The sequence below is a fragment of the Ipomoea nil genome, unplaced genomic scaffold, assembly GCF_001879475.1.
Source record: "Ipomoea nil cultivar Tokyo-kokei standard unplaced genomic scaffold, Asagao_1.1 scaffold0980, whole genome shotgun sequence".
NCBI lineage: Eukaryota > Viridiplantae > Streptophyta > Magnoliopsida > Solanales > Convolvulaceae > Ipomoea > Ipomoea nil.
Window position 1 is genome coordinate 154,132 of NW_017617408.1, and position 24,426 is coordinate 178,557.

Genomic DNA, 24,426 nt, shown 5'->3' on the forward strand with positions numbered 1-24,426 from the left:
AGGACGAACGGATACGGTGTAGGTTCGGGTTGGTGGTTAGCACGAGTTGAGCGAAACACTCTTTCCTTAAAACCTTATTTGCTACCCCCCACAAGTGCTAGGAGCGTTGTAGCCTAGGTTTCCCAGGATAAAACATACTACGGTTCAACGTTTGAGCACCCAAACGAATGAACCCGGCGAACTACAGCTTGGGATGAACACAGATAGCAAAGAAAGGAGTATATGCAAAGACTTTTGAGAGCTAAAACAATGTAATTCCCTTGTTAAAAATCTGCTGCTCTACTATAAACTTATATAGGAGAAGGTAATGTAAATAACATTTATTCTTGGCATTTAAACCCAGGTTAAAAACCTATTTGTAACCTTCAAAACTGACTATTAAACATGGGAATTAATTATAGAATTCAAAATTGGAATTAATATGAAATTAATTTCGTAACAGCTGGATTAATCCTACCAACAGTCATTTGAACTGAACAGACACGAACTGTTCTGGAAATGGTAGGTGTGAATCGCAACGGAAGACGCGCATCGGTTTGGTTCCGCGAACTAACTGGTACGGTACAGACACGTATACGTACCGACCTGCAGTCTGCGAACTGACTGGTACGGTAGATGTTATCTCCGATCAATCGGGTGCGTACACCACGGTAGGCTGGTTCCTCGAATTGACCGGTACCGTACAGATACGTACCGACCGGTCAGTACGATAGACGTTATCGCGGATCAACCGGGTGCGTACACCGCGGTAGGATTCTTCAGTAGTAACTTGTGGGAAAAATTTTTCGGGAAAGGTGGCATAACTTAGCACGCTCTGGACGGCATTCGGAGACACGTATACGTACCGACCTGCAGTTTGCGAACTGACCGGTACGGTAGATGTTATCGCCGATCAACCGGGTGCGTACACCACGGTAGGCTGGTTCCGCGAACTGACCGGTACCGTACAGATACGTACCGACTGGTTAGTACGCTAGACGTTATCACGGATCAACCGGGTGCGTACACCGCGGTAGGATTCTTCAGTAGTAACTTGTGGGAAAAATTTCCCACAAGTGCTGGCGTACATGATTTCAAGCCTTTTCAGGCACACTTTGGATTTGATGTGCACCTTCCCGCCCCCCACGTGCGAGAGAAAACCTCTATAATTCAATAAGCTTTAGAAAGGCTCTTGTATAAATAGTGGTGCAAACCCATTTCACAAACTAATGTGGGACAAAAGCTACTCTCAAGCTTTTCCCCTTCATTTTTCCAACTCAAATGGGTCTACTTTGAGAATCAATATCTCATTCACCCATTATCCGTTTTGAGCTTACAATATATCAATCTCTTCGTCTCACTACGAAGATCCGGAATCCACTTTGACCCAACCAAAATCAGAAGTGGACCCCACTGATATTTGTACCACAATATAGCTACTTAAAATGCAATTTTATGCCAATTTATGCTATTTTTCCAACAGATGGTAATTGGTTGTGGTCGAAAATAGCTCGACCGGGTTATGCATATGATTTACAAGCAAAGAAAAGAATTTTGAAGTTAGACATGCAGGGTTTATTTGAGATAGTGACTCTTTGCGTTAAAGGCAGAATAGGAAATGTAGACGGATTAACTTATAAGAAAGCAAGAGCTATGGAAGTTATTCTGCCAAAAGAAAAGGCAAATTGGGCCAGACATATTTTCAATAGGATGGTCGAAATAATTCGGAATGTTCAAGGACCGAAGCGTGCAAAAGTATGCAGTTTTGGGATCATGATTTCTTATATACTAGAATGTCAGCGTATCGACATTGGCGAAAAAAGATTTCAAATTGAGCAAAGCGCAGTTCCTTTTTGGGGTCAAAAAGCAAAGGACATCAGTTATTCAAAAGTGACGCCGATCTCACAATGGTATAAGACTATTGGAAAGACTGAATAAAAAGCCGGCTGTCATCGAAACCGGTAAAGGGCACATTGTTGGTGACAATAATCGGGAGAGGCACGCACCAATGTGTAACGGACAACAGAGCAGGCGGGAAGAAATGGTTTCACAAGGGGAGGAAGCACATCGGGTACCGTGCTAGCAAATCGGGTTAGAATCAAAACTACTCAGTTTTGATTCGTTTGGATGAATCACCGGCTGATTCGAGTTTTACAATTGTCGATAACTTTAGATGGGTACAATGTTTTTTTTTCTTTTGCTGTTGTTATAAATGAATTCGTATATAGTTACTGTGTTTCTGTAACTAACGGTCGGCAGAGTTTATTTTCATTACAGAATTTACTCGCACATCAAGCAGAAGTTTTAAGCGCAGCGGAAAAAACTCAAGTGCATGAACACCAACACAAAAAGCAACTTGGAAAAGTGAAAGAAAGGTATGGTTTTGTATGATACGACATGGTAATGAGATGTGTGTGTATATTTTGCAGGTTCAGTATTGTTGTACAAGCGAAGCGGTGTTTTTTTATTATAAAAAAGGACGGCTTGTTTTTGTTTGTTTTGAAAATATGCAGTACTATAACTATTCTTTAAAGGATAATTGCAAAGTGCAGTTTGCGAGAAAATGTTTTGGTCAATCTGTCACGATTATTGAACGATTGGATTGTTACTCTTGTCCAGTACATGAACGACCTACTAGATCATTTTTGTTCGGATGATTTAACAACTGGATTGTCTGTTTCGTAGTTGTAACAAAATGCTGAAATAATTCTTTGAGGAAGAAGGTATCATACGAAATATATATATAAAAAAATAAGATTAAAAAGTAGCCTGAATCAGATAACATATTAACATATAAAAAATGCTTTAAATAAGCTTCCGTAGTTAATTAATTCAAAAGTATTTCATGAGTTAGGAATAGATATCTACAACAAGTAAAATTGTTTTAATTAATTATCTTATGGAAGAACTAATATATAATAATAAAATAATAAAATAATTATTAGGTATAGCGGGTGGGATTTGGGAAAAAACAAAATGACTTACCTATATAAAAAAATGTATTACAGTTTTGATTAAGTTTGTTTAACTTTGTAAAATCCGTAAATTAGCAACACTTCCGATTAACAGATAACATACCATATTTATTATTAAAAAAATATGATATACTATACTTGTGTTAACAACAGGAAATGACAACATTTTATGTACTATAGTAATGACAAGAATTGAAATGGTTAACTGAGCCGCGGTTGGAATCGGTAATACTGATGTGGTATGGGCCACACATTTAATGTCGTCCTGTCAATCATGACAATAAAATTTGGCTCCGTAATATTTTTCTCTCCCAAAAAGGTTTATCATGTTACGATTTTCGTCAAAACCTATTAAACATTATTTTTGCAATCACAGTTTTCATAGGCTTGTCATTTTCATTTTCATTCTTGGTACAAAGGGTCTAAAGTAAAAAGTTTTGCAAGGTTTTGTTCGACATTAATGGCAATTCCAAGTGTTATTGTTACCGAACTCATGATTCGCAAGATTAAACACGGTAAATTAGTGGATTTCACTGCTTTCGTAGAGAACGCAGAAGACAAATAAATTGCGAAGGTGAATGTCGAATGCGTACAAAGTACCGGCTTGTACGACTATCTAAGAATACCCCTAGATGCTTACTGTCAAAAAGTTGTGGTTGAGTTTTATGCAACCGGACAAGCAACCAGTGAGAGTGTGAAGGCGAATGTGAACGGAAATGAAATTACTGTAACGACCAAAGATTTTGCTCGAATCGGTGTATGCAGCTCAGGTAATAGTAATCTAGCCAGTCCAGTAGTCGATTCGAAGTGGTTGTGAAGCAAAATTGCTAGGCCAGAGTATCCCGAACCGGACTTAACCTGTAAAAAGAGCGTTCTGAAAACAGATATGCAAGGATTATTCGAAATAGTTACTATGTGCGTGGAATTGCGAATTGGTAATTTCGATAATATGACTGGATCAAGGGCAAGAGCAATGGAAGTAATTTTGCGTAAGGAGAAGGCTAATTGGGCAGGGCATATTTTGAAGAGAATTGTTAATCTGATTAACAAGTCAAAGGTGTGAATTTTGGTATAAAACCACTCGGTGGTATTATGATTTCTCATATGCTCAAGTCGAAGAAAATTGATATAAGAGAACAAGAATTCAAGCTAAAAAAGGAGCAATTTCTTTTTAGGGGTGTGAAGTGTTAGACCCGAGCTATTAGGCAGAGATAACTTTCCTTGAATTGTAATAATGCAGAATGTCAATCGCCGGTAGAAGTACAAAGTCGTCAAGCAAAAATGCGAACGAAGAGGATACATGAACAATTGCCAAAAAAAACATGTTTCAAAGGGCATCGTCTGCAGGAAGAGGATAGGAAAGAAAAAGATAGTTGCAGAAAGCGTTGGTCAGAAAAGAAGTTGTTCTGCCTCTGCAATGGATCAAAGTTCGGCAGAAGCAATGACGACAGAAGAAAGAGCGGGGTATGTGAACGTAATAGGCCGAGGTAGCGTCTGTATTTGAGATGTTATTGTTGTAGAGAGAAGACTGACCGTGAAGGATCAACGAGTAGTTGCGACCCAGACTCAACAGGTCAGGGGCATTAATTTATTTTCGTTATTGAATTAAACCAAAAATAGTGTCTTTATATTTATATTTAAACACAGAACGATATATTCAGGGAGAACTTCGGCTATGTATGAATTCGGCAGGAGAAGATGAAGCCGAACTTACTGAACAACCGGAATATAGGAAGCCAGGCGGTCAACGTCAAATTACTAATGTTCCATAGTACGCTTGCAAACAGGCAGAAGTAACAGTGTAGTTTCAGAAGTGAAACTCGGATACACTGACCGAAATCATCTAATTTAGATTAACCAAGCCTGAATAATATATTTGACTCGTAATCCAATGTTGAATTACTAATGAATGTATAATAATATAGGCCGGTGCGAGTGTGGATACGAATTTACAAGACCGTGGTTCACTACAACATACAAGCGAAGTTAGAGTTGCTGCATGATCTGAACATGTAAACAGACATCTTGACCGGTGTGTTGACAAATTGTTCATTAAGCTTGTAAAGATAATGATTATATGATTTCAAAAGAAGACGTTTGTTCTGAAGTACGCACTGAACTGGAAGGAAGAAACATTTGTACAGCTGAAGATCAAGTGAGTTATGTTAATCCTGATCATCAACATTTTAGCAGTAACAATGCTTGTTAATACTTAGTAAGACTAAAGTATTGTTTATTTGTGGTGCGGTTGGTAGCACTGGCCATTTGACGGAACAAAATTAATGCCATTAACGTGGGGGGTGGGGGGGGGGGGACAAAAAGTACATACATATAAGCAATATATAGTTGGAGGGTTATTATTGCAGGGACAACGATTAACATGATAAGATGCAAAAAATGTTAGTAACAAACGTGTGAAACCGCAATATATGGAATAGTTGTGGTTAAATTTCACTAAAAGAAAAATCGCGAATCGCGACGAAATTTTTCGTCGCGAATGGGTAAAATTCCGTCGCGAAACGCGTTTTGCGACGGAATTTATTCCGTCGTCTATCGCCTTATTGTATTTTGATAGACAACAGAATAATTCCGTCGCAAAAATAGGCGACGGAATAGTTCCGTAGCCATTTTGTGACGGAATTTTTCCGTCGCAATTCGGTCGCAATTTTCACAACGGAAATGTTTTCGACGCTAATTTCATCGCTATTTTTGAACTGAATATTCCGTCACCATATTATCTTTTCCGTTGCAAATTCTGTCGTGATTCCGTCGCATTTTTTGCAACGAATATTCCGTCACTAATCTTATATTCAGTCACGTTTTATGAATTATTTTGAAATAAAATTATTATTTTTAAATAGTAATGAATGTTTGTAAAATATTAATATAAAAAATACTATTAATTCTAAAATAAAATATAACATAATTCTACATTAAGTTCAAGTAATAATACATTACCAATCCACATTTAATACATAATAATAGCCAATTCAAGTCTAAACATCGTAATAGCCACAAAAATATACATTGTGATCTTCAACCAATTTTCGAGCAAGAGGAATAGCAAAAATGCGAACTGTTGGAGGTGCGCTAGGTTTAGAAGCTTTTGGTTGTGAAGAAGTAAGAGATTCCTTAGCAACCTCTTCTTTTGGTTGGGGTGGTGGAGGGGGGGCCTTTGGAGTAGGTGCAGCATCTGATGTTGAAGGGTGGTAATCTTTGAATTTTGCAACATCCTCCTGCTCTTCAATAGTAATGGCAATCACCTGCATTGTAACTGAAATAAAAATGCATCCTCTTGTAATTGAATGAAATTTATTGCAAGGAGTTGTGAGCCAAAATTGCATGCTCAAATTAAAGGAAACAATGTTTGCAACTGTAAAAGACTATAATTACCAAGTAGCCATGCTTTCCATCTTTGTTTCCTCGCTCAACTTGCAGGGTTCCATTTAAGACCACAACTCGCCAAACTATCTACATATTTACTAATTAGAGAATATTGACACTAATCATAATTACCCAAGAAAAGACAAAAGGAAAAATGCATGCTCTATTGTAAAGAGAACCAATTTGTCATGCCTTGGGTGATCTTGAAACACTCCAGAACATCCATTCTCCAGTTGACTAGGAAGATAAGTAAATTCGCCAACGTTAGTTACTTACTGCATTTTGTCAAAATGAAATGGCAAGGTATTAAAGTTGAAAAAACTTACAACAATGCAGAAATATTATCAGGAGGAGGCAATGCCCTATCCACATGAGAAGTCATAGCAGAGACCAATGTTACCTCACATCCAAGTCCAACAGCCAACGACCTGTGTCATTTGCCAAGAGTTCTTGAAAATGAAATAGTTAAAAATACAAGCCAAGGGATTAGAGTAATTCAAGTAAGCAACAGGGACCTGTGTCATTTGCCAAGAGTTCTTGAATGAAGTCAACAACCAATATCGAAACTACAAATGAAGATCAAATAATGTGTTGTGATTTAGGAGTGTGGAAATGCCAAGATTACAAGAGATGAGCTCAGCACAAACAAAAGAGTGACAGAGGTCATGTGAGTATTATCATTTATCAAAGCATTTGCATTTTGATACGAAAATTCTTTAGACTCTATTTTCTTCAATTCAGCTCTACTCTCCATACAAGTGTTAGGGTTACAGAAGCAATATAGGTGACAATTAATAAATATAACTAAGTAAACACACAAACATAGGAACTTCCAGTTGAAATCACAATATTCCTAAAATAGCATTTTCCTAAGCTTTAATCTAAGTTGTTGAACAGTCATTTTCTCTACACTTTCAATATCATCCACATTAACTTCAAATCCATTTTCACCACTCTCAACAGCACTCGTCTACATTTAAAAGTTGCATAGCGTAACAAAACACTAAAAGAACATAACAAAACTTGGGGCTGTCTGTGAATGGGTGGCTCTACAAGACTTCGCTCGTCATACCCACCATTGAACATACATGTTTGATTTTGATCCACAGATGGCATAAAATAAAAGATAAGGAATTTAATACATGAAACATTTAACTTGACTAAACTTTACAGACTAGCCATCCTGCATTAATCACTTTGATAATTATGGTACAAAAGATAAAAGACAAAACATCTAACACAAACAAGATTTATTGATCATTTAGCAAAATACTAAGATGTTCTGAGAAAATTTTATACTGATGGGAACAACATTAAAGAACAAAACTTCTCTCTTCATGGAGAAGTGATTATTAGAGAAATTATGATTTTAAAAGTGAATCAATCTAAAGATCTCTTATAAACAGTGTCCCCTGTGCCACTAAGCTGCTGCTACCTCCTTTTTGGAGGTCATGGTTTACTCAAGTTCCAAGCCCTACTCATTCTAAATTTTACTTCATTTCACATTCCATCAATAAAACACCAAAGACAAAATAGTGAATAATGCATAACATAACACAAGCTCAGAGAACGAATCAAATTACCACACCAAAGACAAAATAGTGAATCATGCATAACACAAGCTCAGAAAAACAATCAAATTACAACACCAAAGACAAAATAGTGAGTCATGCATAACATATCTTAAACAAATTAGTGTAAAAGAGGTAAAGGAATAAACGAAGTTCAAACCTCTTTCTCAGACTCGAAGAACTCTCCTTGGCAGTGGCTTTCCCAGGCCGTTATGATCCAACACTAGGAACTTCACTCGGTTCCGAAGCAGCAGAGGAGCTCGGAATTCGTCTTTTCGGCGACATTGCTCTCAATTTACCTACACAAATAAACATAATTTAGGTGTGATGAAAACTTGACATACAGCATACTTAATGAGGCCGCGGTGGAGCTTGCTGTGCGAGGTCGCGGCGATGATGGCGGTGCGAGGTCGCGGCGATGATGGCGGTGCAAGGTCGCGACGGAGCTGGTGGTGCGAGGTCGCAGTGATGATGGCGGTGCGAGGTCGCGACGGAGCTGGCGGTGCGAGGTCGCGATGATGATGGTGGTGCGAGGTCGCGACGGAGCTGGCGGTGCGAGGTTGCGGTGAGAGGTCGCGACGGTACTGGCGGTGGAAGGTCGCGACAGTGCTGATGATGCGAGATCGCGGTGGAGCAGGGGGTGCGAGGTTGCAGCGGTGATGGCGATGCGCTGTGCAATTTGGTCGGCGGTCTTCGGCTTTGAGAACAAGAGGGCAGGGACTGGGAGAGCGAAGGCTGAATTAGGGCTGAGATTCTATTTGTAATGTTCATATAATTATTAACTATTAAGAAAAACTGAACTACCGTCGTTTTGAATTAAAAATAAAAAACATAATTACGACGGAATAAATTCCAACGTTAATTCCGTTGCAATATTTATTCATTTACAACAAATTCATTTTTTCGCGATGGAACAAAATCCGTCGCAATTTCCATCGCTAATTCGCTACGGAAAATAAATCCGTCACCTTTTCCGTTGCTAAATAGACGACGTAACTCACATCCGTCGCAATTCCGTCGTGAATATTTTGTCGCTAAGATTTTGCGGGTTTTATTTTGTCATTGCGTCAAAAATCGCGACGGAATCAATTTCCGTCGCCAATTCCATTGTTACTTTGCAACGGAAACTATTCCGTTGCAATATCCGTCGATAAGTTGCGAGGGAATAGTTTTCGTCACGATTCGTGATTTTTCTTGTAGTGTTTGTTCTTGTATGAGCTAATTACACATAATTTCTTTGAGTGGACGCAGAAATATTGTACGAGAATGTAGCCCAAAGGGTGCCCGCGCACAGTACCAGACCCTGCATCATTAACAATTGATAATGTATCAACTGTTCATAGAATGATAAATGGTGGTGTTGGAAAAGAAGTAGGTCAACTATTCAAGCCGGAACTATTGCGGACATCTACAGAATCGAAGATGCTGTCTTAAAAATGATAGCGGAATAACTGTATGTCAGCCTATTTGATTTTAAGCGATTGGAAGAGTTATGGCGAGCTACTGAGGCGACATCAAATAATGGGGCCAACGAAGCAGGGCAATTAACTGATGATGATAAAAACAAACTTTGTGATGAGGTTTCTGTGAAAAAACAAAAATCTGTTACTATTTTGGAAAAGGATGGAGTTATAGTAGAAGAAGACTTTTGTCCTGAAAAGGTTCAACATACAGTTCAGTACAGGGTTGTTCCGGATGAATGGAATCGCTTGCATGTTCCAGAAGAAAAGCAAGCAGAGTCAAAAGAGCGTGCCTTGACTGGGCAAAACTGGGAGAAAGTTCCTAAAGCGTTTGTTCCCGAAAAAATTAATCCCATTGATGTTTGGGAATTAAGCGAAGACGGGCCAAAAGAGTTGGCTTGTTCCAGGATATGTAAAGAAGACGTTGATGAAAAGTCCGTGCAAGAAGAAGTGAAATCGGCTCATCTTCTAGAAAAGAGCGAAGACGAACCAAAAGATCAACCAGTCGAAGAAGGAAACAAACGGTTAAAAAACATAACAGTCATGCTATTTCTCTGTACAATATAGTGAACACTAATAATCCTTTTGCAAGAGAAAGGAAGTGTCCTGACATTGCACAACGTGTTCTGGAAAGAGCAAATAGTACAGGCATGAAAAGTAGTGCTAACAGTGTTGGACTTTAATTGAGCGACACAAAGGCGGAAGTTAATGAAGTCAGAGCTTTGATCCAGTTATTTGTAGTGGAATCAGCAAAAGAAAACAAAGTTTTCAAAACATTGGTTAATAATCTTGCTACTGAATTCAATAAGACTAAGAGTGAATATATAAACTTTACAATTTATGTTAACTCATCAGTACTTAAATCAGCAGATGAAAACGCTGATATGAAAGAAGCATTCAATAATGTTGCGATTGAATTGGGCCAGACAAAATTTGAACTGACCGAGCTAAAATCTATAGTTAAATCATTAGCAGTGAAGGTAGAGTAAGAGAGGGCCAATTCCAGAACAATAGCAACAAACGTGTCAAATGCAGTTTCAGCACTTGGAAAGGAAAGTCAACAAAAATTGATTTGCATTGAAGGTAAGCTATTGTTGATGGACATGGTAGCTGATAAAGCAAATGATAGTGCAATAGGAAGAAGTAGAGATAACAAGAGGCACGCAAATTAATCGGGATGTAGACGAATGCTGTAGAAGACAAAGACTTGTTTGCTAACTCCTATGCCTGAACTAATATGCATTAGCAAAGAATTGGACTGCATGCGCGCTAAGAGAGAACATGCGGCCAAATTTCATAAGACAAAAGTTGACCCACAGATGAAGACAACCGCTGCTGGTGAAACTAGCTCAACCAAAGACATTGACCAACAACCAGAAGAAGTTTTGTTAGAAATGATTAAAAGCTCTAGAATTAAGAGAGTAATAAATAGTCAAAAACTGGACAGAGAACAGTTGACTAACCGGGCAAGAGTTGGGATTGAGGCTTTTAAATATGCATTCCGCATTGGATGTTTTCGAGAGGATAAGGCTAAAGCTTTAGATGCATTCAAAAGAGCAGGGCTACATGAACCGTTCAAACTGTGCAAGTTGTAAGGGTATACCAAGGAGAAGTTCGATTTGTTTATGCAGAAATGGAATAGGAACATTGCAAAATGCCATCAACAAAACTGGATAAATAAGTGAAAGATTCATGACTGCTTGAAAAAGAAGACATGTGGATTTGCAAATGAAGCTGAGTTGTTAAGAGATGTAGAAGAAAAGAAGAAAAACTGAGCGAGAAATAAAAGATAAATTTGTTTGATCTCGTATTTTGTCTGTTTATAAAACATGTGCTACGATAAACCAATTCATTTTTTAGAAGAAACTAAATTCTTAAACATACAACAAAATGATGCAATCAAATCTGTATTCAATGTAATATAAGGACGTAGGAGAAAATAAAGGCCTAGGCTGAGGAAAAAAAATTAAAAACAACTAATTTACGGTATATGTGGTCATGTAACTAGGGAATTGCGATATTTTCAAACAAATGTATGATAATGTATATATTGATAGAAATTGCCAAAAAAAAAAATTTGTTAGCCGAATAACAAGAAACACGCGTCCACTAATTGGATGCATGGCGATACGGTACACCGTATAGTAGTGGAAGCGGTCATTTCATACGTAACAAGATGTGTACCACATTTAGTGCGGTGGCACGACGGTGCACGACTAATCACGTTAAAGGTGCTAAATTGTTTCTTCTCTCGTAGAAAAAGGTCTTATCATTTCAGAGCTGTCACCGCGACCCGTTAAGCAAGTTTCGTGTTACCACGCCTAGTAAGAAAAGAGAAAAAAAGACCACTGTTCATCGGTCTTCTTCATTGCTTTACTCGTTCTTACATTTCAATAGGTTTTTTATTTTCGTTAGATGTCTTTGACCAGGGTATTAGACTTCCCAAATTTGTTCACAATCGTTGTAGTTTGAATGGCTGTTCTAAGTGGTAATGCGAGTGCAGAGATGACAAAGAAGATTCCGCTTGGCAAATTGGTTGATTTCACTACTTACATAGAGAATGTAGAAGACAAGGAAAGTGCGAAGGAAATAGTTGAATGCGTGAAAGCCACTGGTTTGTATGAGTATCTAAGTAAACCCTTAGATGTAATTTCTCAAACAGTTGTAGCAAAATTTTATGAAACTGCAAAGATTAACGGTGATTTCATCAAGGCGAAGGTTAATGGGCACAAAATTAAGGTGATGGTAGAAGATTTTGCGCGCATTGGTCTTTCTGGCACAAATGATGTTAATCTAGACATTCTGCTAGTGAATCCAGATTCGTTGTGGCCTAAGATTGTTCGGCCAGAATATCCTGTGTCGGACTTTAGTTGTAAAAAAACTGTATTAAAACAAGAGATGCAAGGAATATTCCAAATTGTAAGCGTTTGCATTGATGTGAGGACCGGTCATCTCGAAAAAATGACAGGATCAAGAACGAAGGCTCTGGAAGTAATTCTGCAAAACGAAAAGAAAAATAGGGCGGGTCATATTTTTAATCGAGTTGTGGATGTGATTACCAAAGTAGATGGCCCAAAATTCAACATCGGACCGACTTGTGCTATAATGATCGCTTACATGCTGGAATGTAAATAGATTGATATTGGTAAAAAGGATTTTAAGCTTAGTAACCCGCAATTTCTTTTTAGGTCCAGAAAATGGAAATTGACAGCTTGCCCCCAAAACAACCGATGATGAACTGGCAATTCAATCGCCTGCTTCAAATTGTATAGTGTACAGAAAAGGAAGAGCGAGGAATAAAGGTGTTCGTAACAAGAGAAGCGACAATGAGAAAAGAACTTCGCCGGCTTCTGGGATGGAAGAAAGTTGGGCAGAAGCAACATCGCAAGACCCAACCAGAATTATTGGTGAGGGACAAAGCGGAAATGTTCTGGTCGGTGCACGCATTAAAGCGGCATAAACAAGTGTAATAAGCAAAACGAAGGTGACTTCCAGACCATCTTGGTTGGAAATTTATAAAATAAAATACCAATATCTCCATAAAAAAAATGAACTGTATGTTAAACTCACGATTGATACACATTAACGTAGGTTGTGGGTATTCAGTTAGGGAATTTAGGACACAACAACACACCACAACATGGTATTGAGGGAACAGGTAGCAGACAATTGCAAGAGATAAGTGCACATGATTACCATTACTCCAGCAAGTGATTTAGCGTCCAAGAAAAAAGAAATTAAATGATGCAGAATGTGGCTTTAATCTTGATTGATTTGCAAAAATAAAGATCAGAGGAAAAATAATCGGCAGTTTTGAAATGTTGTGCTGCCTCGAATAAAGAGCGGCAATAATTACAAATATTTGAAAAATATCAGCAACTATGGTCTGTGAATACTTGTCAATGCAGTGACAGAATACAATCATAACGGAGTGCGTTTACATATCCCTTTCTTTCAGTCAATGCAGGGACAATCAACAATAGACCAGACGGATAATTTAGTTTTCGGAGTACATTATCCTGTGTCCATAACTGCGGACAATTGGTGGAGATGGAAAATAAGCAGTTCAATTGTTCAGGCGGAAGCAATCGAGGATATGCATGCACTTGAAGATGCTATGTATATATTAATAGGGGAAGATGTGTACACTAGCTTATTTGACTTAAAACCGGTAGAAGAGTTTGTGACGAATAAGATGAGCGAACTACAAGGGAAAGACAAAAACACGAATTCTGATGCATTAAATACAAGGAACAATCAGGAAATAGACATTGATGAGGATAAAGAGACCAATGGGAAAACAACCGCTGAAACTACAATGCATTTATCTACAGGCAAGCAACAGAACGAGCAGGTACTGGTAAGTGGTCAATTGTCTCGACCAACAATGATGGAAGACAGTGCAAGAACAAAGCTTGCAGCGGGCATTGTTCATGTTACAGAAAGCGGGCAGAAAGAGACAAGCGCAGAAATACCCGAAGAAGTGATGATCGACGTTACAGAAATGGACATGTGCACGCATGAAACAGAGGAAACGATGAAAAATGATGACAGGAATGCAACAGAAAAGAAAGAAGTGGCCGAACACGAAGGGCCAAATGTTGCACGACACCGACAAGATGAGTCAGACGATGATGGAGCTGAAAAGCAAGCACATGAGGTTGGAGAAGGTCATACCTGTGTTGATTAACAACACCAACTGGTGAGTGGCGAATATGTTCTTTCGGATGGAGAGAGTTACGATAATATTGCACCGCAAATTGTAGGCAATTATTCTATCAATGCACAAGTTAATACTATAAGTCGTGGCGGAAAAAGGGAGTTGGTCTGGCGACTGTGATGCAAATAGATGCGCCGAAGTAGATGAGCATGGTAGACTATGTTGTGAAACAATCCTCATCGAGGTGAATGAAAGTACAGGTATCCCTATGTCGGGGAACCGTTCTCTTGCAAGGAATGAGGAAATTCAAGTATCAATGCAGAATGATTCGGAAGTACAGTCAGGCAGAGGAGAAACGGGAATTGGAAACAATGTGAGTGGGACAAGTAACAAGCACACGATAGGGGAAGGCGGAACTGGTAATGCTACACTGAAAGAACAATGCATAAACGAGTGTGTGACGGATCCAATGGGGGACTAGCAAGGTCACCTTGTTACAGGCCATCAGTCATGCAGTGTAACGACAACAATTATTGAGTCTCATGTTTTAACACTGATAGAGAAAAAGATGGAGATGTTCGATAATTTTATCAGGCAGATCAAACAATTAACAGATGATTTAAAAAATCATAACAAAGAACTAAGAGCTAAGGTTGTCAATTTAGAAACAGGAGAGACAGCAACTATTGCAGTGTTGGACAAGACTATAAGTAATCTTGCAGTTGAATTAACACAAACAAAGTCAGAACTTGTTGAAATGAAAGGGTCAATACAGTCATCAGCTGAAAAATCAGCAAAAGAAATTGGTGATATCATCAGAGCAGCAGTTAATAACCTGAGCATTTCGCTTGAGCTATCTGCAAAGAAAATAGGTCGAGAAAGTAGCGATCTAAGAACAGCTGTAACACCCCGTGTTACGATCCCTAAAACCAATTAAACATTTAACAAATTACCCAAAAGAAGGAATTAAATCACAATAATTAATTAGGAAAGGCCCACCATAGTCCATGGGCCCTTATCCCTAAACCCAATCCTTAGTTCCAAAAGGAATAAAATTAGCAAGCCTATAATATTAGTTCCTAACCAGGACTCCTAAATATATAAATAGGGGACTTAAGAGGCACCTAGAACCCCCCCCCCCCCCCCCCACCACAATAAACGACTCACCACCCCAAAGAGCTCCAAGAATTCCCTTAGAAGAAATCAAGAAAGCAAGAAAGCTTAAAGAAAGACCCTTCATAGCCAAGGAATTAATTAAGGCTAAGAGGTAACCCATGTCTCAACAAAACCTATTTTCATAGCTATGATTTCCCCCATAGGATTTCCCCATATTATTGTGTATTGACGATTTGTGATATTATTATTGATGATTGATGGGATAATTCCATGGGTGATCTTGATGATGAAAGGTTCTTGGTAATTATGGTGTTCTTGATGATTATATGACGTTCTTGATGATTATATGATGTTCTTGATGATTGTAGGATGTCCTTGATGTTTATATGATATTCTTACCGAATCTTGATATTAGAAGATGAATTGTGTCCTTGTTGATTTAAAAATGATTAGAACCCTAGGTTGTATCGTATGGAATTATTCTTAGTATATTGGGTGGGAATTCACATGATTGGGTGTTGATTATGTTTAGAAAAGCATGATAGGTTATGTGCCATATGTTTCTCGATCTTTGATCCGTTAATTGTCTACGTGTGTTATCAATTGCGTTTGAAAGTGTCTAATCATGGTTTTGGGTTCCACAAAGGTTCCCGAGGCGTTTTTGGTGAAAAAGAGTCAGTGGGGGGTAGGGGACCCGCCACCTACCCGCGGCCTTCTTGGGCAACGCCGGCAGCGGGCAGCTGCCCGCCGGGCACCCGCTGCCCGGTTTTGCTACCGCCGGCGGGTGATCCCTCACCCACCGGCTACCCGCTGGTTTGGACCCCAATTTGGGATTTTGGCTTCCCCGTTTGATGTTCCCCCGACCCCCGTGGTGTCCCAACGGACTCCGTCTATCGTGTCTATGTCTAGTTTAATATTTCGGGTACTGTTCGTAGGGTATATGAGTCTTATATATTGCATGCTAGTTGAATTGGTATCTCGTCGAACTAGGTGAAAGAAGTATGAACCCCTTAGGATTATTCTTAGTATGTGAAGGATCACGCATAGGTTTTGTTATACGTTTTCTCCCCCTTCCCAATGTGTTAATGTGGGTTGCATGTGCTTGCTATGTGTTATGTGTGCATGATACCCCAATTCAGTTGCGATCGGATTGGTCATTCCTGAGCTGCGGTTCAGAAGCTGGCTGCGGTCAGATTTACACTCTTGGGCTGCGGTCCACCGTTTGGTTGCGATCAAACGTTTCTACATGAGCTGCGGTTCATATTTCCTGGCTGCGGTCAGATGACATACTCTTGGGCTGCGGTCCACTGTTTGGTTGCGATCAAACTATGATGAGCTGCGGTTCATCAGTCGGTTGCGATCGACCCCTCCGTGTTGCGATACGGGGCAGGGTGCTGCGGGGCCGTGTCAGAGCTATATGCGCTGACCCTCATGTATGGGCATGCGATTGGTCCTGTGGCGCCAACAAAGTGTGCTATGTGATGAGATATGGTGGAGTTATTGTTATGAGTGCCTTGGGGATGTGACTATGGGATTCATATTGGGAATCGTATGTGTTGGGTTATGGTTATTAATTGTGCTTATCTTATCTGTCTTGCCTGTTGTAAACTGTATATGCTTGGTATAACTGCTGTCTGTGCTTAGCCCTATCTGTTGAGTCTATCCCTGTTTTAAAAGCTAGAGTTCGTAGAATATATCTTCATGCTCAAAATGGTTTTCGTATATCTATATATATATCTATACGTATTGTATTTCAACGCGTTGGTGTGGGTTACCAGCATCTCTCGTTGAACAGATATATTTGGCTTTCAGGCACAGACGAGTAGATCACTGGAGCGCGTTAGAAGCTTGGGGCGTAGCTTAGATAGTTTTCCCTTTCAGCCTGCGTTCCATGATTTAGTATTGATACTGATTGAGGTTTTAGAATTTAGCCTGTGCACCCGAGTTCTCTAGCTCGAGTGTGGCATAGCACCCCGTACTCTTTGTATCGTATTTTGGGATTTAATGAGATTCTATCTTTATTATATAAGTTTTAAAAGTCTTGAAAATCTGGGGTGTTACAGTTGGTATCAGAGCCTGAGTTTGACCCTAGGATAAGACTCCTAAAACCGGACTTTAAGACATTAGGCTTGAACTCTAGGTATTTAGGAACATAGGACGCGGGAATTTTAGGATGCGCGGTGAGATTGTGAAACCTACACATAAACCCCCTCACTTCATTCCTTCCTTGTCTAAAGAAAACCTTCCTCCCCTTATCACGTCAAAGAAGGACGCCAGGCTCTAATTTAACGTTCTTATAAACGTTGACTCAGAAAGACGACAGCATGGCACCCAACAGAAGACAATCAAGTACTCCAGAACCCACCACACACGACCCCCTGACCTAAACACTACAACAACTAACGCAAGTCACCCAGGCACTAAGCGACGTAGCTCTTCGCAACAACAGGCCCCCGCCTCCTCCATCAAACACGAACTCAGACGTCGCCCGACAAGTTTCAAATCATCGACCACCCACGTTCTCAGGAAAAGAGGACCCCGTGATCCTGGAGGAATGGATCCGGACCCTCGACAAAATCCTCGGGTTAGTGGAATGCCCAGAAGAACGTCGCGTAGAGATAGCCTCGTTCTACTTCGCACACGAAGCCGATCTTTGGTGGATCCACGAGGGTCCTGCTTACCAACAAGAACCAGGGTTCAATTGGGAAAAACCTCAAAACACGACTACGAGAACGATTCTACCCAACACACGTAAAGGCATCCATGTACGAAGAATTCCTCCATCTAAAACAAAAGACAGCCACCGTCATGGAATACCACAAGCGATTCCTCGAACTGGCGCGCTTCGCACCAGAGCTAGTCCCCACCGAAGTAACCAAAATAGAAAGATTCGTCTCGGGCCTCAACTTCGAAGCCCGGAAAGCACTAGTGGTAAGCAGACCTCGGACACTCAACGAGGCTTACTCTAGTGCCGCCAATCTCTATCGGATCTAACTACTTCAGCGCGGGGTTCAGGAACAGATACGAAAAAGGAACACCGGAGGGGGAACACCACCGGTAAAAAGAACAAGGAATGACACCAGCACAAGACCAAGCAACCTGACCAATCAAAGACCGTCCCTAGGGAACAATGAAGCAAACCCAAGGAGCTTCCCTTGCCCAAAATGCAACAAAAGCCATAGAGGGAAAGATTACATGGGCAATCCCTGGCGATGCTTCAACTGCGGAGAAGAAGGGCACAAGGCCTTCCAGTGCATCCAACCCCAAAGGCCACGCCCCACCACCACAGGTCAACACGGAGGCACCGCCCACCAAGGGAACTACGGCGCTCCCGGGAAAATATTCGTCATGAGCCGCACTCAAGCCGACCTCGGGAACGAGAGCAACCTCGGGGAGGGGGACCTAACCCCAGAAGACGAGGACCACGCAAACCCCGCAGGAGAAAATCAAGAAGACGAATTCTGTCTAGGATAAACCGGCAATTCCTTGTAATCACCTTCATAGTAAACTACTTAGTTAGCGATTACTTTGGAATTTTATAAATAAAAGATTCAATTAAAATTCGATCCTGCTTACAAAGACGAAACCACAAACTATATAACTAGCCAAGCCTCCCATCACTAAAAGACGAAAGAGGGAAAAGACAGGGACCACACCATTAAGAAAAGCCTAGTGTTGCCAATAGGAATTGAACCCTTGACCTCCCATATACAAAACCAAGGTCTTGACCACTAAGCTAAGAGTGTTTCTTGAAACCTTAAGGGAACACTTTCTTCTTAAAGCCCTACAAGTCCCTAAACCCACAAAAATCCCCAAATCAAAAACCCTTCTTCTTCTTCTTCTTCTTCCACACCCTCTCTCTCTCCCTCTCCTCTTCCTTTCTCTCCCTCTCGTCCGACCACCCCCACGCCGGAACCCACGAATCACCAGCGACCAAGCCACGACCGGCCGCCCAGGTCGTAACCGCCGCACGCCGCCGGAAGGAAACCGCGACGCCAACCACCGCCCGCTGCCGCACACCACCCAGCGCCACCACAACGCCGTTACCCCCCCCCCCCACCGAGCCGTCACCCGGCATCAGCCCGCCGTCGCCGCCCTCGCCAACGGGGAAAATCGCTTGCCGAAAAATCACGCCGGAGAACCGCCGGAAAAAGTGTCAAAATGCCGAAGAAACCCCTCGGAACCCGTACCCCGGAATGGAGCAACGCCGGCTACACCGTGATAGGAGGTAAAGCCCTGGAACCCGACCAATTTTCTCCGGAATTGGTTGATATGCTTAACCACCAAGGGCTTTTGGATACGTATCTCACCATCAAGGGGGATACGTACCCCGAATTGGTGAAGGAATTCTATCAACATCTAGTGGCCACAAAACAGGGTGATAAGCTAGAAATCGCCACCAAGGTCCGTGGCAAGGAAATTATACTCTCCGAAGGCCGCTTGGCCAAGCTCTTGAAATTGACCACCACGGGTGTGTCAAACTACGACCGAAAGGGGTGGATTGATACCCAAAATACGGGGTACAAGGATTACCTCGGGTACCTACTCGGGAAGGAGGAAGGATTCACCTCGGCCACACGACCTAATAGGAAGTGGCTATCGGCAGAGCAAAAGATATTGGTTATGATTGTGACTGATAGCCTCTTGCCCACGAACAATAAGAGCAAGGACGTGGGGAGTTTAGAGTGCACCTTTGCCTACTTCTTGAAACACAAAATAAAGTTCAACTTGCCGGCCCTCATGCTAAAACACATGGAGTTTTGCAAAACAAGCAACCGACTTAGCCTATCCTACGGGATGATCCTAAGTTGGATCATGGAGAAAAAGGGGGTGGACCTAAGCCACACCGAAGTCAAACCCGCAAATGGCATGGTCTTTAATGCCCAGAACCTACGCCGCAATGATATCTACTACACTGAGGGAGGACATTACCTCACCCTCGAAGAAATTTGCCTCAAACCCGAGGAAGAGCAAAGAGAGTTAGTCGACCAATTAGACATCTCCAACAAGAAACTCAAACGGGCCATGCAAGATTGTGGAGCCCTGGAGGGAAATGAGGGTCAAGAGGAGGATGACGAACCTAACCCGTCGGTGCACCCACGATCAGGAGGGAACCCAAGGGAGCAAAACGAGGGCTCAATCAATGAACACATACTCGCACAGCTCAACCGACAAAACCAAATCATGGAGTTTGTTTTGTATTTTTTGAATATGAATTTGGTGTGAACGTGATGTCATGATGTATTTTATATTATTTTTAAAGAATCCAAAAGATTTTGGTTGAACAGTTAGTCCATGTATTTTATTAATTATTTAAAATTATTAAATATTTTGTACAACTTGTGCAAGTCCCTGAGTCACAGATTGTAGCATGCCATTATTTTTTTTATTTTGTGTTTTTAATTTCTTAGTGATGTAAAAAGCCATTATTTTGAGTGAGCTTGAATTCATGCCTGTTGTTATTTGGATAAAAGATTTTTTATGAATGCGAAATCAGTTGGTATACGATTCTGGCGATGGCCTGTGCGTAGAAGTTGTATGGCCTGTGCGATTAAAGCAGTACAGATGTTTAATAAAAAAATTAAAAAAACCAGTACCCTATGAATTTACCATTTAATAAAAACGTGTGTGCATGCATAGAGTTTGGTGTGTGTGCTACGCTGTAATATACCAAAGAACAACTTAAATAAATGAACATAACAAGAAACACAAAGTAACAATAGGCTGTAGTGAAAAAGTATGTATTATTTATTGCACTTAACTTGATTAACTAGCATACTACAAACATTTGCTCATAGTCTTAATATAAATCCTTGAGTACTCTATAAGACAATAACTCTGACATTTGCATTCATGCACACACTCCACATTATGATGCGGACAACTAACACCCTATTAATATTTAGGGTACATCACAATAACAAAAAAAAAAATTATAACAACATAAGCGCACACTGGCAACACCCCCCCCCCCCAACGCACACACTCCATTCCTCTCATGCTCACATCAAACACAACCAAGTACCCGAATAACTATACGGAGCGCCACACCCAGTCGCACCATGGCTCTAAACACACCATACACAAATATTTTTACCTCTGCCGCGCTTGTATTATTAACAGACTCCAATAGAGGTAAAAACAATTTATAACAAAACAGCAGAGATCATATATCTTAAACACAACACGACTCTTGTTTTTCAAGAAACTCACTTCATAAAGCTAAAATCTTCCTGCAATTTTTCAGCAACCAAACACAAATATTTTGACTAAAGTTATGAAACTCCAAATCTACTTGTATCAAGTCCAAAAACTGAAAACAAAACCCCTAAAGATAAATTAGAAAAACGATATCAAACAAGTATAAATGAATAAGAACTTCAGAGAGAACAAACACTTTTCCCCATTTTCCCCAAAACTTGATAGATGAAGCAAAGCAACCAAGGGAACCTACTCATTACCATCCTACAACAGTTGCACACCATCCAACAACAGGAACCACCGAGAACATACTCTCACCGGCCGGAACCCCCACCATCCTGCAACAGTCGCCCAGCACTACCAGTGTGACACCCCGAAATCCAAATTCGATTAAGGGATTAATTAAGTAATTAATCCTATTTCAATTTGTAATTTAATTCCTTAAATTCCTGAAATTCAATAGTTGGGGACTAGTAATTGACTAGTCAACCCCAAAGTCAAAGTAGTACCTTGAGCTTTTTAAGGAGTTCCCTTGTTACCTTACACCTTTCCATGTTAGTAAGGGTATTCTTGACCTTTCACCTTGTGTTAGTATAGTAACCTAACCTAGTAAGAACACCCTCATTTCTTTTCTTACACTTTCCAAATTCTAGCTCCACCTTCTCTCTAAAAAGGTGGATAGCTTTTCTTCCAAGCCAAGTTGAAACTTTGCCAAGACTTCAAGAGTTGTCTCCAAGATTCTACCTTTCATACATTTGGGCATCTAGGAGGGTAAGATCCATGTTCATCTTGTGTTTTTAGTGTTTTCTTAGGTGTCTTTTCTTAAAGATAGAATCTTTATGATCTTTTGGTGTGTTCTTGAAGTGGGTTTGGAAGGTGAGCTTTGATAGGAGCTTGGTGAGGTGTTAAGTGAAGGTTTTTGGTTTACAAGAGGTAACCCATGCTCTACAAAATCTATTTTGCTTACCTATGTGAATATTTCTTGGATTCTACATGTGATTTTGCTATGAAATGTAAGTGTTTATGCATTGTCTTGTGAAAATGCATATCTAGAGCTTGTGTTTAGGGTTCTTGTATACCATTGCTTGGCTATTCCTTTGATTCAAGTCATTTTGTTGTATTTGGTGAGATTTGGCATGTTTTGGACCTGATTTTGAGTTTGGAGATGAAAATCCCCGAAGGGATTTATTTTGGGCACAGGTGTGTACCCGCGGGCGGAACGGCGGGCAGAGCCCTACTCGCCCCGCCCCACTCGCGGGAACGTGGTGCTTGTTGGTCTATGTACCCGCGGGCAGGACCACGGGTAAGGCATATCACCCTTGGGTGAGCGTGGCATATCACCCCGTTTCCTTTGTTTTATATATTTCCCCTTCCAGTCTTCCGCTGTGTTTGGTGTTTTGGTTTAAGATATCTGCATGTTTTAAGGTTTTAATTAACATGGTTTTTTGAGGGTGTTACAGTTGGTATCTGAGCCTAGGTTTTGAGCCTAGGAGGGTAAAGTCTAGACTTTTAAGTGTCTAGGTGTGGTTTGAGACCTTAAAGTGACCTTAAGAATCTAAGTGTTAGGCTTAGGACTCTAGGTTACGCGGTGAGCTGAGTGTTGCTTTCAGTTATTTTCTTGCTTGTTGTCTTTTTGCTAACCGTGTTGTTGTTGTAGAAGTCTGCGATGCCTCCTCGTCCCCGAGCGCGTACCCCGGAGACCCCGACGAATGAGCAGCTTGCTCAGAACCTCCAGCAGCAAACACAGACGATGCAGACGCTTAGCGAGGCTTTCCTGATAACAATCACCCCGTGCCACCTCCTCAACCTGCTGGGCCCAGGGATATGGGCCGCTTGGTGTCAGGTCACAGGTCGCCGACCATCGCGAGTGAAGAAGACCCGGTGGTTTTGGAACAGTGGATGAGAGTGTTCGACAAGATCTTCGCGGTCGTGGGTTGTCCTGAGGAGAGAAGGGTAGAACTGGCAACGTTCTACTTCTGCCATGAAGCTGATCTATGGTGGGTTCATGAGGGTTCGACCTTCCTTGAAGAGCCTGAGTTCGGTTGGTCTGCGCTTAAGGATAGGATGCGCGAGAGGTTTTACCCGGCACATGTGCGAGCCGCCATGTACGAGGAGTTCCTCCACCTGCAGCAAGGATCTCTGTCTGTAGTTGAGTACCACAAGAAGTTTTTGGAGTTGGCGCGCTTTGCTCGGATGCTCGTGCCTACGGAGCTTGCTAAGGTCGAGAGATTCGTTGCCGGCTTGAATTATGAGGCACGAAAAGCTTTGACAGTGAGTAGGCCGAGTTCTCTTAAAGATGCTTATCTGAGTACCGCGGATCTGTATCGCGTTCAACAGCTTCAGCGAGGATCGTATGAGCAAACGAGGAAAAGGACCGAGAGTGGAGGTTCTTCTACCTTCAAGAAGCCACGGCCGAGTTTTCAAGCCAAGAATGTGTCATCTCCGACTCAAGTACCCAACCGGATGGAGCAAGGGAATCAAGCTAAGTTGTTTCCGTGCCGAAGATGTGGGAAGGTGCACGCGGGCCAAGATTGCCATGGCCAAGCGTTCCGGTGCTTCCGATGCGGAGATAGGGGCCACAAGGTTGCTGAGTGCCCTCATCAGGCCAATCAAAGAGCGCTGCCGCCATCCCCTGGAGCCGGAGGAGCAGCGGGAGGTAGCTCGAGCCGCGGAGCAGCTGGGGCCAGGCCAACAGGGAGAGTCTTTGTGATGGGGCGTTCGCAAGCCGAATCCGAGGGTTTGGTGGAGGAGGAGCTAGCAGGTAATCCTTTCCTAGCCTACCATTATTCCTTGTGTGCATCTTGTTCTTTGTTACCTTGAGTGTCGTCTTGTGTCCTTTGTTGCATACTTGAGTTACTTGGCTATCCTTGCCATATTTCGTTGATAATGATTCTTTGGAGTTAAGTGTAAGCCATTCTTGATAGATTATTTCCCTAGTTTTGTGGGTAAGTTTCGTTGTGAAAGCATTATTTATCTTCTAAGTGAATCATGCTTGGAATGATTCTACAATCCTTGCACTTAGAAATTCTTGCAACCTTTCCTTTGAGAACCCTCTAAATTTTCCAAGTATTCGTTAAATG

General features: G+C 41.2%; 2 long non-coding RNA genes across 2 annotated transcripts; one reads left to right on the top strand and one right to left on the bottom strand.

Annotated features, from left to right (window-relative positions):
* The first annotated feature begins 2,966 nt into the window (after positions 1 to 2,966).
* On the top strand, positions 2,967 to 6,430 carry LOC109179857. Its single transcript, XR_002053994.1, has 3 exons — positions 2,967 to 2,978; positions 4,436 to 4,441; positions 6,352 to 6,430. It is a non-coding gene; the product is annotated as an uncharacterized LOC109179857 (long non-coding RNA).
* Positions 6,347 to 6,929, bottom strand: LOC109179856. Its single transcript, XR_002053993.1, has 3 exons — positions 6,854 to 6,929; positions 6,518 to 6,575; positions 6,347 to 6,425 (listed from the first exon to the last, which is right to left on the bottom strand). It is a non-coding gene; the product is annotated as an uncharacterized LOC109179856 (long non-coding RNA).
* Positions 6,930 to 24,426: the final 17,497 nt, after the last annotated feature.